This window comes from Felis catus, chromosome X (assembly GCF_018350175.1).
Source record: "Felis catus isolate Fca126 chromosome X, F.catus_Fca126_mat1.0, whole genome shotgun sequence".
NCBI classification, from domain to species: Eukaryota; Metazoa; Chordata; class Mammalia; order Carnivora; family Felidae; genus Felis; species Felis catus.
Genome location: NC_058386.1, coordinates 8,083,575 through 8,100,943, shown reverse-complemented (window position 1 = coordinate 8,100,943; position 17,369 = coordinate 8,083,575). Strand labels below are relative to the sequence as shown.

Genomic DNA, 17,369 nt, shown 5'->3' with positions numbered 1-17,369 from the left:
AGCGCGGGCCGGGAGAGTTCTGGCTGGGCCAGAGACTTCCCTAGGGTGAGGTTGCCCATGGCTCCTTTAAGCCGCAGAGGGGTTGCTTTGGAGGAGATAGTTTTAAAATTTCCAGCTTTTAAATTGTATCCCGTCAGTTTGAATTATAGTAATGACTCAAGTAGCATCAGTAGGTGGCCGACTCCGGAGATCCCAAAATGAACAAATCAAGGTTCCAGCTCCCAAGGCCTTCTTAACTGGGTGTGTGGACTTGAAGGTCTGTATTTTCACTTACCTCTAAGAGAAATTTAGTATTTTTTTTTCCATCAGGAATGCAGGCAACAAATCCTAGTAGCGTTAGCTGTATGTGCACTAATAGAAATCACAGAGAAATTATGTCCTAAATAACGGGGGTTTCTGTCTTAAAATACTATTCATCGCTACTTTGAAATTAAGATCATTTTATCTTGTTACTTAAAAAGTGTTAATAAGAAGCATCTGTCTATCCGTGTCACCCCGCCTTCAGGGCGGGGCAGGCCATCTCCTGGGTGCTGGGGGTGTTAGCAGCTGCAGCCACTAACTAGGCTGGGTCTCTCTCCAGCAATAGCCCTGGGCCAAAAAGAGCTGAGCTGCCTCAGGCAAAAAAAAAAATCACATCCCCTCCCTTGGGGATGGGCTGCAGCCTTTGAGTGGTGTCTGCAAGGGTCCGGGAGGCCCAGGTCCTAGCCTCAAGGGGAATAACTTGGAAGGGCCATCCCAGCTTCAGTGGCTGAGGTTTCCATTGTGGCTGCCTCGCATTCAACTTCTCCCCTTTGCCCAGACCTGCTGTCACTCTCTCACTGCGGGTTGCGAGAGCATTCCTAGCCCAAATCTTGGAGTCTCAGCTGTTTTAATCAGCTTCGTTATTATTATTATTATTTAGATTTGGTGAGGTCAGCAGATCAGGAAACAACTACCATTGAAAATATAGTTTATTATACTCAGAGACTCCAAGAGAGGGAGTACATATCACACCGGGGGTGCCACACGTGTGAGCACTAGAGTCTTTCTTGAGCCAGAGGGAGAGGGGGGAACTGGGGGGCAGAAGCCTTTATTATGGTGTTCATGGGAAGAAATAGGTGAGGTGGGGTAAGCAGATTCAGGACTGGTTACTTTGAATAATCTCAGCGAGTTGGAGCACAGGGCTGGGTGGGACCTGGCCCTGGGCTGATGGGGGCCGGTGTCTGGTGGCTCAGAGTATGGGAGCCCAATGACACTTGGTCGGCAGGTGTGGACTTAGCTGCTCAAGACAGCATATTAAAAACTATATTATATCCGTGCATATTTCCTGGGGAGCCAGATCTTTAGCAATCAAAATCTGTTTTTCTAAAATCTGACGGTAACTATATTCCACTATCGTTGATTTCTTTAATTTCTTGTAGTTTGTTTTATGCACATGAGAATATGATTCTGCAAAAATACTCATAGACTTCACAGTCCAAAGGGGCATATTGGCACCACAAGGCCAAAAACCCCTGGTAATGGGAGAGACGGGCACACAAATAACCATATTTCCGTGTCAGTACGTGTATGCTCCGACTGGTGGAGGAAGAGGGAAGAAGTGACTGTTAAAGGGTGATGTGCCGGAAGTGCTTACGAAGGAAAGTAACAAGGATGCTTTATAGACAAGGAGCTACCAAACAGGGCATTAAGGAGAGCTGTAGGTGGGTGGAGAGACTGGGGGGACACTTTCAACCGCAGCACCCACTCTCCCCAGGCAAAGACTTACTGCTCTTTAGCTGTTTCTTCTAGTTTTCCGTCCATGTTCCAAACAACACGCCGACACACACACACACACGGGTCCCTCCCCTATGCCAATAGTTCTGTGGTTTGGGATACGTCACAGTTTCGTATTTACATTATTGTGACTATGGAAATATTTGTTATGACCAAAGATGATTTTTTTTTCCTTGTACTTTTTCAGTGGAATTCACTCCTTGCCTCCCCGCCCCGTTGTCTTTTTTGATTTTTAGGTTATCCCTAAGTTTCTTGTCTGCATTGTAAATCTCCTCCCAGTGCATTTAAATATATCAACTAATGTAAGTTTCCTTTTTCCTCTTGGAGATAAGGGAAATATCTCACAGATAAGCACCTCACTGCTGCCGCAGCTGCTCAATTCTAAACTGGAAATGACTTCCGCCCCCCTTCGTCTTCTTGGGATTTTCTTTCTGCCCTTTCTTATCCTTTGCTGGATCTCGGGCTCTTGGATACCATGTATTCTTCTTGGCATTGTTTTGGGAGCACATCGGTTTTTGAGGTCTTGAAAATCAGAAACTGTTTTACCCTTCCAATTGATTGGTAGTTTGGAAATACAATCCTAGGTTTGGAAGCATTTCTCTCAGAACTGATAAGCGGTTACTTCATTGTCTTTTAGTTTCCATGGTTGAGGTTGAAAAGTCAAATGTCATTTCTTTTCTTTCTGTCAACATTATTTTTAACTTTCTTTCTTCCAGTGGCTGGAAAAGATGTGCCTTGATATAGAGCTCTTTGCTTTCCTTGGCTTGGCACTTGATGGGACCATTCATTCTGGAAACCTATAACCTTCACATTGGGGATATTTTCTCGGATGATTAATTTTCTTTTAACTTTGCTCCACTCTTACTCTCTTCATCCTTTCTTTGAAGGAACCTCTGTCACTCGTCTGTTGGATTCCTAGCTGACACTCTAATTTTCTTATGTTATCCTATCATTTTTTCGTCTTGTTTTATTTTTTATAAGGCTTAAAATTTTGTCCAACCATAAATTCTAGTTTATTTCTGTTCCCATGTTTGAAATTTCCAAGACGTGTGTGCACATGTGTGTATATGTGTGTGCTTTTGTGTGTGTATGTACAAGCATGTGTGTGAGTATATATGTGTGTGTATGTGCCTGTGTGTGTACGTCCGCCTCTACAAGGCAGCGCCTGTGGGTTTGCCAATCCATGGTAACGTGATATGAACTCCTGCTGTCAGACCCAAGGGTTGAGCGGAGAGGAAAAACTGAATGAAGCTCGTTGGAAATTACAAACTGAATTTATGACTGGTTGTAGTAAACTAAATCTCCTTTCCAAACCTACAGCTGCTTATGTTTACAAAGTGTCGCTTTCATAGTTCTTAGAGCTCCCACAGTTCTCTGTCTTGTGCCCGATTCTCCTTTTTCCCCATAATTCCCTGATTCCTTTATAATTCTTCATCTCTCCCACAATTCTCTACTCTCCCCGATTCTCTGCCCTCTCATAATCTTCCTCCTTTTCACAATTCCCCAGTTTGTCCACAATTCCCTCTGCAACAATTCTGCCCTTTCCCAGAATTCCCCGTCTTCCATGCCTCCCACAATTTTTTATGATCTCCCACAATTTCCCGTCTCACACAATTCTCTGTTGTTTCCCGGAATTCTCTCTTTATTCCATAACTCCCTGTGTTGCCCACAATTTTTGTGGCAGGTTTTTAAAAAAAATTTTTTAATTGCGATATAATTGACAGATAATGTTATATTAGTTTCAGGTATACAACATAGTGATTGGATATATGTAAATACTGTGAAATGTTCACCACAATAAGTCTAGCTAACATCTATCACCACACAGTTATAAACTTTTTTTGGCTTCTGATGAGAACTTCTGAGATCTTTCTTAGCAACTTCAAGTATACAAGACAGTATTGTTAACAGTAGTCACCATGCTGTACATTATATCCCCAGCACTTCATTTATTTTATAACTACAAGTTCATCCCTTTTGACCACTTTTGTCTGTTTCATCCCATCCCCACATCCAGTCTCTGGCAACCACCAAGCTGTTCCATCTATGAGTTTTTTATTTGTAGCTTTCACATATAAGTGGGATCATACAGTATTTGTATTTCTCTGTAGGACTTATTTCACTCTGCAGAATGCCCTTAAGGTTTATCCACGTTGTCACAAATTGCAGGATTGCCTTCTTTTATATGGCTGAATAGTATTACAGTGCATGTGTGTATGTGTGTGTCATATTTTTTTTTACCCATTTGTCCATTGATGGATGCCTGGGTTGCTGTCATGTTTTGGCTATTGTAAATAATGCTGCAGTGAACAGAGGAGTGCATGTATCTTTTTAAGTTAGTCATTTCCTTTGGATAAATACGCATCAGAATTGCTGGATCATAGGGAAATTCTATTTTGAATTTTCTGAGACACCCCTATAATGTTTTCCATAGTGGCTACGTTAGTTTACATTCAGCAGTTCACAAGGGTCCTCTTTTCTCCACATCCAACATGTTATCTCTAGTTTTTTTGAGAGTAATCTTTCCAATAGATAGATGTGAAGTGAAATCTCATGGGTCGATTTGCATTTCCCTGATGATCACTGATGTTCATCACCTTTTCCAGTACCTGTTGACCATCTGTATGTCTTTAGGAAAGTGTCTATTCAGTTCTTCTGCCCAGTTTTTCATCGGATTTTTTTTCCTATTGAGTCGTATGAGTGCTTTATATATATTTGGCTGTTAACGCCTTATCAGATACATGATTCACAAATATTTCTCCCATTTGGTAGGTTGCCTTTGTATTTTGTTGATGCTTTCCTTTGCTGTGCAGAAGCTATTTAGTTTGATGTTCATTGTTACTTGTTTATTTTTACTTTTGTTGCTTTTGCTTATGGCGTCAAATCAAAAACATTATCTCCAAGACTGACGTCGAGGAGCTTACTGCCTATGTTTTCTCCTAGGAGTTTTATGATTTCAGGTCTTATGTTCATTTTGAGTTAATTTTTGTGTATGATGTAAGAAAGTGGTCCAGTTTCATTCTTTTGCATGTGGCTGTCCAGTATTCCCAGGACCATTTATTGAAAAGACGGTGTTTTCCCTTAGTCTTAGCTCCTTTGTCCTAAGTCAATTGACCATGTATGCATGGGTTTATTTCTGGGGTCTCGAAGCTGTTCTATTTTTCTAGATGTCTGTCTTTATGCCGGTACCATACTGTTTTGGTTACTATAGCTTTGTAACGTAGTTTGGAATCAGAAGGTATAATGCCCCCAGCTTTGTTCTTTCTCAAGATCGCTTTGGCTATTCAAGGTCTTTTGTGGATCCATACACATTTTAGGAGTGTTTGTTCTATTTCTGTGAAAAATGCCAGTAGAATTTTGGTAGGGATTGCATTTAGTCTGTAGAATGCTTGGGGTAGTATGGACCTTTCAACAATGTTGATTCTTCCAATCCATGAGTATGGAATATCTTTCCATTTATTTGTGTCCTCTTCTATGTCTTTCATTAATATCTTATAGTTTTTAATATACAGGTCTTTCACCATTTTGGTTGAATTTATTCCTAGATATTTTATTCTTCTTGATGCAATTGTAAATGAATTATTTTCTTACTTTCTCTCACTGATAGTTCATTATTAGTGTATGGAAATGAAATTGATTTCCGTACAATTTCCTGTCTCAAGCACAATTCTCTATTCTTTCCCACAATTTTCTGTTCTCTCCCACAATTCCACATCTCTCCAACAATTCTCTTATTCCCAGAATTGCCCTTTTATTCCACATTTCTATTTTTTCTCCACAATGATAATTCTCTGCCACAATTCCCCATCTCTCCTACAATTCTCCTCTCCCTCTCATAATTCCATGTGTCTCCCAAAATCCTCTATCACATCCACAATTCCCTACTGTTTTCCACGATTCCCCATTCTTTCACAGAATTCCCCTTGTTTCCTATAATTCCCCATTCTTTCCAACAATTCTTTTTTCCTCAATTTCCTCTTGTCTCCCACAATTCTGTTCTCCCCACAATTCTCCCTTTCCTGCCTCACTTCCTTGTGACTCCCACATTTCCCTATCACTCCAACAATTCCCTTTTGCCCCACATTCCCTGTTCTTTCCTAAAATTCCCTCTCTCAAGTACAATTCTGTTCTTCCCAACAATTCCCTCTCAAGCACAATTCTGTATTCTCTCCCACAGTTCTCTTATTTCCTGTAATTGTTTCTCTCACAATTCCCTTAATTTCCTACAATTCTTTAGTCTCTTACCCAATACACCATTATCTCTCACAATTCCCTTTTCCCATAATACTCTCTTTTCTCCCACAATTCTTGTTCTCACAATTATCTTTTTTTCTTCTTACAATTCTCTGTTCTCTCCCACAATTCCCCTTATCTCCCACAGTTCTCTGTTCTGTCCCACAATTCCTCTGGCCCCCGACAATTCTCTGTTCTCTTCCACAATTCTCTGCATTTCCCACCATCCTCTATTCTCTCCCACAATTCCCTCCTTTTCCACCATTCTCTGTTACTTCCCACAATTCCGTGTTGTCTCCCACAATTCCTCTCATTTCCCACCATCCTCTGTTCCTTCCCACAATTCCTTTGGTCTCCCACAATTCCCTGTTCTCTCTCACATTTTCCCTCATTTCCCACCATCCTCTGTTCTCTCCCACAAGTCTTCTCTTTCCCCACAATTCCCTGTTCTCTTCCATGATTCCCTTTCTATCCCACCATCCTCTGTTCTCTCCCATAATCCATCTGGTCCCCCACAATTCCTTGTTCTCTCCCATGATTCCCCTCCTATCCCACCATTCTCTGTTCTCTCCCACAATCCATCTGGTTTCCCACAATTCACTCTTTTCTCCCACAGTCCCCCTCATTTCCCACCATCCTCTGTTCTCTCCCATAATCCATCTGGTCCCCCCACAATTCTCCATTCTCTCCCACAGTTCCCTTGGCTTCCCACCATCCTCTGTTCTCTCCCACAATTCCATGTTATCTCCCACAATTCCCCTTGTTTCCCACCATCCCCTGTTCTCTCCCATAGTTCCCCTCATTTCCCACTATCCTCTGTTCCCTCCCACAAGTCCTCTGGTCCCCCATAATTCCATGCTCTCTTCCATAATTCCCTCATTTCCCATCATTCTCTGTGTTCTCCCACAATTCCTCTGGTCCCCCACAATTCCCTGTTCTCTCCCATGATTCCCCTCCTGTCCCACCATTCTCTATTCTCTCCCATAATCCATCTGGTCCCCCACAATTCTCCATTCTCTCCCACAGTTCCCCTGGCTTCCCACCATCCTCTGTTACTTCCCACAATTCCCTGTTCTCTCCCACAATTCCTCTCGTTTCCCATCATCCTCTGTTATCTCCCACAATTCCCCTTGTTTCCCACCATCCCCTGTTCTCTCCCATAGTTCCCCTCATTTCCAGATATCCTCTGTTCCCTCCCACAAGTCCTCTGGTCCCCCATAATTCTGTGCTCTCTCCCATGTTTCCCCTCATTTCCCATCATTCTCTGTTCTCTCCCACAATTCCCTGTTCTCTCCCATGATTCCCCTCCTATCCCACCATTCTCTGTTCTCTCCCATAATCCATCTGGTCCCCCACAATTCCCTGTTCTCTCCCATGATTCCCCTCCTATCCCACCATTCTCTATTCTCTCCCACAATCCATCTGGTCCCCCACAATTCTCCATTCTCTCCCACAGTTCCCCTGGCTTCCCACCATCCTCTGTTACTTCCCACAATTCCCTGTTCTCTCCCACAATTCCTCTCCTTTCCCACCATCCTCTGTTATCTCCCACAATTCCCCTTGTTTCCCACCATCCCCTGTTCTCTCCTATAGTTCCCCTCATTTCCCACTATCCTCTGTTCCCTCCCACAAGTCCGCTGGTCCCCCATAATTCCGTGCTCTCTCCCATGATTCCCCTCATTTCCCATCATTCTCTGTTCTCTCCCACAATTCCTCTGGTCCCCCACAATTCCCTGTTCTCTCCCATGATTCCCCTCCTATCCTACCATTCTCTATTCTCTCCCACAAGTCCTCTGGTTCCCCATAATTCCCTGTTCTCTCCCATGATTCCCCTCCTATCCCACCATTCTCTATTCTCTCCCATAATCCATCTGGTCTCCCACAATTCCCTGTTCTCTCCCATGATTCCCCTCCTATCCCACCATTCTCTGTTCTCTCCCATAATCCATCTGGTCCCCCACAATTCCCTGTTCTCTCCCATGATTCCCCTCCTATCCCACCATTCTCTGTTCTCTCCCATAATCCATCTGGTCCCCCACAATTCCCTGTTCTCTCCCATGATTCCCCTCCTATCCCACCATTTTCTATTCTCTCCCACAGTCCATCTGGCCCCCTACAATTCTCCATTCTCTCCCACAGTTCCCCTGGCTTCCCACCATCCTCTGTTACTTCCCACAATTCCCTGTTCTCTCTCACAATTCCTCTCGTTTCCCATCATCCTCTGTTATCTCCCACAATTCCCCTTGTTTCCCACCATCCCCTGTTCTCTCCCATAATTCCCCTCATTTCCCACCATTCTCTGTACTCTCCCACACTCTATCTGGTGCTCAACAATTCTCTATTCTCTCCCATAATTTCCTTTGGTTCCCACCACTTTCTCTTATCTCCCACTGGTCCCCCACAATTCTCCGTTCTCTCCCACAATTCTCCTCATTCCCCACCATTGTCTGTTACCTCCCAGCATTCCCTGTTTTCTCCCACAATTCCTCTCGTTTCCCACCATTCTTGTTTCTCTCCCACAGTTGCCCTTGTTTCCCACCATTCTCTCTTCTCTGCCACAATCCCTCTGGTGACCCAAAATTCTCTGTTCTCTCCCACAATTACTTTTGCATCCCACAATTCCCCATTCTTTCCCACAATTCCCCCTTTTCTCTGAAGCCATAGAAGGATTTTATTTGATTATTATTTTTTTAATTTTTATTTATTTTTGAGAGACAGAGAGCTTGCAAGCAGGGGAGGGGCAGAGAGAGAGAGAGAGAGAGAGGAAGACACAGAATCCAAAGCAGGTTCCAAGCTCTGAGCTGTCAGCACAGAGCTCGACCAGGGACTTGAACTCAGGAGCCACTGAGATCATGACCTGAGCTGAAGTTGGAGGCTTAACTGAGCCACCCAGGCTCCCCCATAGAAGGATTTTGAAAAGAAGTTATTCGACCTGACAATAGGAAGAATTTGTATTCTCAACTTTGCTCTTCACCACTGTGCTTATATGCCTGGAGATCTTCACTTGGCTCCTTGCCAACACTGGCAATGAATTGCACAGTCTTTGCTAAGGCCTGAATGAATGAAGCAAGTTCCCAAGACACAGTTCTAAGACACAGCCAGCCCCCACCTCCCCTTATAGCTCAGGGTTCCTTATTCATCAGGGCCCACCTTCTGTACTCAGAGGCACCATGTCTATCTCACGTCTATATCAAGGGCCAGGGCTGCCTCTCACTCATTGAAACAAATGCTACTTTTCTTCAACGGGATTTGTTGCCAGTCAGATTGGATTGCTAGAGGTTATCATTCTGTTTAGTATTTTCAATACCATTGTCATAGCTTCAGAGGACATACTATTGCCAAGCAGTAAGTTTCAAGCTTTTGTTTTCTTTTTATGAGTCTGGGGTCTTTTAACATAACCTCTAAAAATGAATTAATTATATGTGTGTGTGTGTATCTTTGGTTTTCATTGCATAAGGAGACCATGCAATAAGATAGTATCACAAATATCTATACCTATTAGGATTCAAGAGTTAAAATACGAATTTTGATATCCCCTAAAGCATATTTCTTGGAAAAGTATGTCTGATGTGGTGGTGATAGAGAATGGTTTATCGCCTTGTCTTTTGTGGCTTTAATTCTTCAATGCCACTTTTTTAAAAAAATTTATTTTGAGAGAGAGAGAGAGAGTGAGAGAGTGTGTGGGCAGAGGAGAGGCAGAGAGAGGGAGAGAAACAATCCCACGCAGGCTCTGCTCTGTCAGAGCAGAGCCCGATGTGGGGCTCGATCCCTCGAACCATGAGATCATGACCTGAGCCGAAATCAAGAGTTGGAGGCTTAACCTACTGAGCCAAGGTCCCCCTCTTCAATCCCACTTTTGAGTGAGTCCAAATTACTTAAGAGAGCCTTCTCATCCTTCCTCTACAGCCGCTCCTACCTCACCTTCTTGATTCCCCCCCATTTTTACTTCTCTGTATTAACTCACACTGCCTCCAACAAGAAATGAAACTACCAAAGAAGCAGGAGTATACGTATATAGGTTGGCTAGTCAAGCATTCTCTTCCTAGTAGTGAAACCCAACTAAAGTCAGAAGATTCTTTGGTAAATGTAGAATGATAGCAGAGAAAAACAAAAGCCTTGGTGGATGTCATCATTCATACTTGTGGCTTTAACATCCAACCATACCTGATGATTTACATTTCTTTGTTTGCAACCGGCTCTCGCTTTCCTGAGTTTCAGTTCTGTGTTCCGAATTGCTTCTTGGATTTCACTGCCTAGATAACCATTGTCATCACAACTGCGGTATGTCCGACCCTGAACTCGTCTTGCCTTCCTAAACCTGTATATTTCTCAAAATCAGCAGCCATTTCTTTTACTCCCTGTCTACTTGCTTTCTACAGCTTAGTTTTCTCTTTATACAGTAAGATGGTGATTTCAGATAACTAGTATAGTCTACTATGTTCTTCCCCTCTAAAAGAAAAATCATGTTGAGAGATCCTTAAGTGTGGTTTATACCTTAAAAAGTTAAAGGCAGGGGCGCCTGGGTGGCTCAGTCGGTTAAGTGTCTGACTTCGGCTCAGGTCATGATCTTGTCGTTCATGGGTTCAAGTCCTATGTCAGGCTCTATGCTGACAGCTCGGAGCCTGGAGCCTGCTTTGGAGTCTGTGCCTCCCTCTCTCTCTGCCTCCCCCCCCCCCATTCATGCTCGCTCACTCGCTCTCTCTCTCTCTCTCTCTCTCTCTGTCTCAAAAACAAAAGAAACATTAAAAAAAAATAAACCAACTCTTTTTCTAAAATATGAGTGTATTAGTCTGTTTGGGCTGCCATATAACAGGAAAACATAGACTGTGTAGATTAAACTACAGAAATTTATTTTCTCATAGTTCTGGAGGCTGGAAGTCCAGTGACTATCAGCCTGCCATCAGGGCTGTCTTCCTAGCCTTATAGATGGCCACTGTCTCGCTGTGTCCTCACTTCTCCTCTCTGCACGTGCAGAGAGGGAGCTCTCTCGTATGTCTTCCTGTAAGGACGCCAGTCCTATCAGAGCAGGAGCTCACCTTTATGACCTCATTTAACTGTCTTTGTTTATTTTTTCACTAAAATTGGCATATAGCACGATAGCAGCTTCAGATGTACAACACAATAATTCAGTATTTGTATACACTACCAAGTGATCGCCACAATAAGGCTGGTTACCATCCACCCTCATCCTGAACCCGCCTTCCCCTCTGATAACCACCAGTCTGTTCTCTGGATCTGTGGCTTTTGTTTTGTTTGTTTGCTTGTTTTTCAGATTTCACGTGTAAGTGAAATCATACGGTGTTTGTCTAATTCCATATGGTTTCGTTTAACTGTGGTTACCTCCCTAAAGATTACTGTCCCTGAAGTGATATTTGGGGTTAGGGCTTGAACGTGAGGATTTTGAGTGGGACACAATTCAGTCCATCACAAGGAGGTGGACGTATTTTCTGTTTGTCCTTTTTCTTGTGTTTTCGCTTGTGGTAAGTTTTGCTTTGAGTAATTTTTGTGCACCTTCATTTTCAGTCTTTTATGGTTTCTGGGTATTGGAGCATAGTTCAAAGTACTCTTTTAAGCCTGAAATAAATCCTTTCATATTTTTTTTTCTCAAATTTTTAAAAGTTTTCACTTTTTATTTTCAAACATCGATATATTTGAAATTTATCCCGGTGTAAGGAATAAGTTACGGTTCCAATCCCTCTATATTTTTCAGACATTTACTCAATTGTCCCGGGATGATTTATCCAATAAACTAGGCCCCCAGATACCCCTTCACATATACTAGATTTGGGATGTCTCCTCATTATTATGACGCTAAATCCCCGTGAGTTCTTGGACCAAGTTTTGGACTTTACCCTGAGCCATTGTTGCACCGGTGAACGTTAGTTGAAGTGTTGGGACCATCTGGCAAATCAGTAGCCTCTCATTTCACTTCTTTTTCAGGTTTTTTCTTGATACTTTTGTTTGTTTATATTCCTCAATGAAATTTGTAGTTGGCTGGTCAAGTTTTTTTTTAAACCTGGATGGTAATTTCGTGAGGATTATGTTAAAGTTATGTATTAATTTAAGAAGACTAGAACTCTTTAGAAAAATGAGTTATCCTGTACAGGAAGATGCCGCACCTTCCCAAATGTTGAGTTCTTTTGTGTTCCTCAGTATCACTTTAAAGTGTTTTTTCAAATCTTAGATATTATTTTGCTGAGATTATTTCTTGGTATTTAAACTAGTTGTTGCAACGGAAGGGAAATCTTTTCTTTCCTTATGTCTTCAGACTTAGAGCTGGTATATTTAGGCAAGCTTTTGGCTACGCTCACCTTATGTTCTGCGGTGTTTTGAATTCTCTTATTGCCTTTTGTCTTATTTTTTGTTGCTCTTGGATCTTCTGGGAATTCTTTCATGGCATCTCCACCGATAATAATTTTACTTCCTCTTTGCCAATTCTCAGGCCTGTCATTTCTCTGTCCTCTTAGTTGCACGGGCTTGGGATTTCCAGCAAAATATGAAATAATAGAAGCGGTGGTGGACACTTCAAAATTTTATGGGAACGCTTCTCGCATTACTTATCCATTAAACATCGTGTTAACTTTTAGATTGGCATAAATAGAGTTTTCTTAAATCATGTGCGCAAAGAATGCACATGTCTCTGTTTTACTATGAGATGTAACAAAATCAACAAATGCTTTGGTGCATGGACTTCCACAGGAGAGGATAAAGGGGTTGTTTCCGATCTAAGTTGATGTGAACTGAGCCGGCACAGCCAGAAAGAGGAGCCCAGAGGCAGAGGTGACCACGGGAACATGAGTCCCTGGGAAGTATCATATAACTTAGGGAAACTTGATCTTCTATGGATCTGGAGATTCAAGTGAATCAGATCTTGAGCTCCAGGGGATAGGGAGGCCAGGCCTAGCTGCCAATGGCTTAAACTTTGTTTAAGGGTGAATTTATTAAATACCTATTATATAAAACGTGGTGAGTTGATAATAAAACATTCTGTGGTCTTAAAATCATATGTGTATGCCTGCACGCCTGGGCTTTTGATTTTATAGTTTGGACCAACGCTTCTCATACTTGAGTGTGCATACACATCCCTCCGGGATCATGGGAAAATGTGGATTCTGATTCAGTAAGTCTAGGTGGAGCGTGAGAATCTGTTTCTAGTCCTCACAAGTGCCCAGGTGATGCCAGTGCCCCTACCTTTATTTACATAATTTCAGTAATAATAATATGCTCGATTGATTTTTTTTTTAAATTCCTCGAGTATTGCACAAAGCGGCCGCATCGTTTAATTCATTGCTTTTTGTGGTACTGCAGCGCTGAGCACTGAGCCACCCAAAGTGAGAAGGGAGCGTGTGCACTGATGTGGTTTGAGGCCCACCTATAAGAGCTCCCCTGTGCGAACACGCTTGTCCCCAGGTGAGCCTTTCTGCAGTGCCGCAGTGAGGAGGGGCTGCTAACGTGGAAATGTGGCAGTCCTCGTGAGTGCCGTGCAATACATATTTTATTGTGTCAGGTGAAGTAGAATAGACTGCGTCTTATACCAGTGGTTAATTATTTTATTTTCACGGTGAACGGCTCAGTCTGCCCCCAAACTATAAGAAAACACTGGAAACCATCACTTTAATTTTTTTTAACGTTTATTTATTTTTGAGACAGAGAGAGAGAGACAGAGCATGAGTGGAGGAGGGGTAGAGAGAGAGGGAGGCACAGAATCTGAAACAGGCTCCAGGCTCTGGGCTGTCAGCACAGAGCCCAACGCGGGGCCCAAACTCACGGACTGTGAGATCATGACCTGAGCCGAAGTGAGACGCCCAACCGACTGAGCCACCCAGGCACCCCATAGAAACCATCACTTTAAACCTTTAACTCCAATAGATGAATTTGTTTTATGAAAGTTTGGTCCCTGAAAAGAAACCTTAGCGGCATGCTTAGGTGATTTGCAAAGCAGGACCAGTGAGTATTGCCTTGTTGGGTAGTGTTTATCAGAGGCAACGTTGGGCTGTTGTAAAATAATTCTTTTCTCTACCTTTCCTTTCTTTCTTTCTTATCGGCTCTTTCTCCTCTCTCTCCCTTCCTCCTGTTCTTCTTTCTTCCTGCAAGCCTTCTCTCCCCACCATTCCCTTTTCCCTTGCTTTTAGCAAATTATTGAGCACCTACTATGTGTAAGACATGCTAGACACACACACACAAAGATGTGCTTTGGCACTAATAATGAGGCCCCCAGGCCACTGGGATCTAAAAGAGATTTGAGGGGCACCCGGGTGGCTCAGTCGGTTAAGCACCCTACTCTTGATTTCAGCTCAGGTCATGATCTCACCGTCCTTGGGTTTGAGCCCCTTATCAGGCTCTGTGCTGATGGTGCAGAGCCTGCTTGAGATTTTGTCTTCCTCTCTCTCTGCCCCTTCCCCCATGTACACATGTGCGCATGCGTGCCCCCCCCCACCCCCAGAGGTAAATAAACTTAAAAAATAAGAGAAATTTATTTTTACAAATACATAAATAAAAGAGATTTGTTGAAGTTTATCCTGCAAAGGCAGGGGTAGAAGGGTGGCCGTTGGAGGAGAACGTTCCGGCCGGAAAGGAAACAAGATGTGAGTAAAGGGAAGACAGGCACTTCCGCTCAGGATTTAGGAGTGGCAGGAATGTTTGGTGCGTAGGAGCTTAGCACCAGGTTAGTATTATTTGCAGGACCATGAGCCTGGCCTCTAATCTAAAAGGAGCACGGGAGCAAGGCATAGCAGGTGGTGAACCAAAATAATTCACCGTGATGTGACAACTGTGTTGAAATACGAACTTCATTCGGGGTAGGGAGGCAAGAACCTTCCCTTTTCTGAGTTGAAGGTAAGCCTCTTCAGTCCGTATTTGCTTTCCTCAATTCTAGCTCCTCCTTTTCTAGGAAACACGGCGAAATACTTTATGCCAGCCATAAAAAGCACTGACTGTATTTCACGCAAATTTGTGAGCTTATTATGCTATGAAAGTGTTCCTTGGCTGTTGCACATGTAACGCGTGTTCACGCCCTCAAAATAGTTCGTATGTTTGGGATCCCAGATAGCCCACCTTTTGTTTTTCGGAGAAAACATTCAATGGCTGTGGCGGGATGCGTTCTCGTGTCTACTCTGTGCAGCCTAGGCTGGGAATGGACCCTCAGGCTAGAGAGCAGATTGAAACACCTGGAAACTCTCTTTTGCTTCCAGAACCATGAAAGCGGGCGTTGCATCTTAACCATCTTTTCTCCTTGGAACCTCACCCGGTGTCTGCCCCATGCCTAACGTAGCAGTGGACGGATGCGGGTGATCAGGAAGGAGAAACAAAGCCCACAGCACACTACCAAGTGGCTGCAAAATTATCCCTGTTCTGAAGACACATTCTTTCTCTTTTGTTTACCATAGGATACCTTTCTTAACCTAAAGCGGATAGGTGGGAGGATGGGCGGATGGGTGGTTGGGCGAACCAACCAGGGGGGTGGGGGTGGGATGAGAGGGGGGGATGGTAGGTGGGTGGTTGGGCGGGTGATGAATTAAGGCACGTACATCAGTCCCTAAGGACCAGTGAGACGATTTAATGTCCTTAAACTCTGATGACTTAGGGCAACTCTGTCAGCTATTTTTGAGTTTCCATCGTGTTGAAGTTTGAAATCACTACAACTTTTATTCATTTGATGCTGTCTCTTCGTGTATGATCTGCTGAAAGTTTTGCCGACCCAGCAGTGATGTTTCTATGTACCTTGTGCCGGTTTAATGTTGGCTTTTGCAAAGTTGTCCACGCGTGGTTTATAAACCTTCATTTTTGTTGGCATTGAGTGTTTTCTCATCACCTTGGACAATGTTACAAGACATTTTATGGTGGAAGAGTTTACAAAGGGATAATACAAGTTAAAAATTATAGTTATTAATAGTGATTTATTGTTTAAATTATTTTTTAGTGTTTTATTTATTTGAGAGAGAGAGAAAACGAGAGGGGGAGAAACAGAGAGAGAGGGAGACACAGAATCCGAAGCAGGCTCCAGGCTCTGAGCTGTCAGCACAGAGCCCCATGCGGGGCTCAAACCCATGAACCGTGAGATCATGACCTGAGCCAAAGTTGGATGCTTAACCAACTGAGCCATCCAGGCCCCCCAGTAGTGGTTTAATTGGACCAGACAAATGGAACCCCAGGTCTGGATCCTCTAAATTAAAAAAAAAACATATTTGAGGTAATCACTTTCATATTAGACTTTGCAGGAATTTTTTTACAAGGGGCCCCCCAATTGGTGAGATCTGTCCAATTGCATGCTTCTTGTCAGTTGCATGAATCTGTGACCCTGTGACCCAGCAGCTCTTAGTTTGACATCACTAACAGGCCTCCACACAAACTTTTCATAATCTTCGGTGTCAGAATTTAAAAAAAATTTTTTTTTAAAAAAATAGTTTCAGAGGGAAGAATCCTAAACCTTCTGGCTTAAGAAAATCCTAGACAAAAAGAAATGGCCACTTGGGGGCGATGGAGGTTCAGAAACCGCCCGGCTATTCCCTGGGGCAACCGAGCACTTTAGCTGGTTTATTTATTCAAAGTTGGAATTTGGACGTGAGAACCACGGAGCTCAGAGAAATTCCTGGATGAGGAACGCAGTCCTGGGAAAAACCTACCAAAGATGGAATTAGCACCTTGGCGGACCGCCTTTAACACAAAGAGCTTTCCTTCCTTGTGGGTCTTAGGAATGGACTTGGGTTCCCATCAGTCTGAAACAGAGGAAGCCAAGTTAAACTGCAAAGAACTGAGCCAGCGAAGAAGCATGCTTGTTTATCATTACCTGCAAACACACGGAAACGCACAGCGCCCTTGGCCTTAAGGCATCGCCCGCCATCTGGCTCCGAGTTTTGGCTGGTGCGGGCAGGCCTCAGTCAGGACCTTTCCTCTGGGGAGGGGGAAGGTTGTGGAGTTTATCTCAGGAAACTCTGAGTCATAGCTTACACTTCAGGTGACACTTGAGGAATTTAGTGAGGCAGAGTTTAGACAGGTCCCGAGAGGTATCTTTTGGAAGACAAAGGAGGAAAACAATGTGTCTTCACCAAAGTGGTAATTTTTGCAGCCACTTGGTAGTGTATGTGGGGCTTTATTTCTCCTTCCTGATTATGTCAGCCGTGCTTGGGACCACTGGTAGGTTTGGGGTCCATCCGTGGCCCCAGACTGTGGCTAGTTCAGTCGGTCCAGCATCGTCAATGTGGTGGGCCCAGCCACTAATCCTACTTGGTCTTCTCCCCCCCTCCCCCCCCCCCCCCCCCCCCCGCCCCTCAATCAATCCCATCAGTGTCCCAGCATAAGGCTTTTGTCTTGCGTTTACTCCAAGATGGGCCAAAGGACCTGGAGTTGTAGAACTCAGGAATGCCTAACAGCATACACACATC

At 43.6% G+C, this 17,369-nt stretch overlaps 1 protein-coding gene across 3 annotated transcripts in view; it reads left to right on the top strand.

Annotated features, from left to right (window-relative positions):
- Positions 1–18: 18 nt before the first annotated feature.
- MID1 (midline 1) overlaps positions 19–17,369 on the top strand; it is a 587,700-nt gene continuing 570,349 nt past the window's right edge. For all 3 annotated transcript variants that reach the window (XM_019823542.3, XM_019823539.3, XM_045050345.1), the window contains exon 1: positions 19–256. The gene's annotated coding sequence lies outside the window, so the exon portion shown is untranslated. The remainder of the gene's footprint in view (positions 257–17,369) is intronic.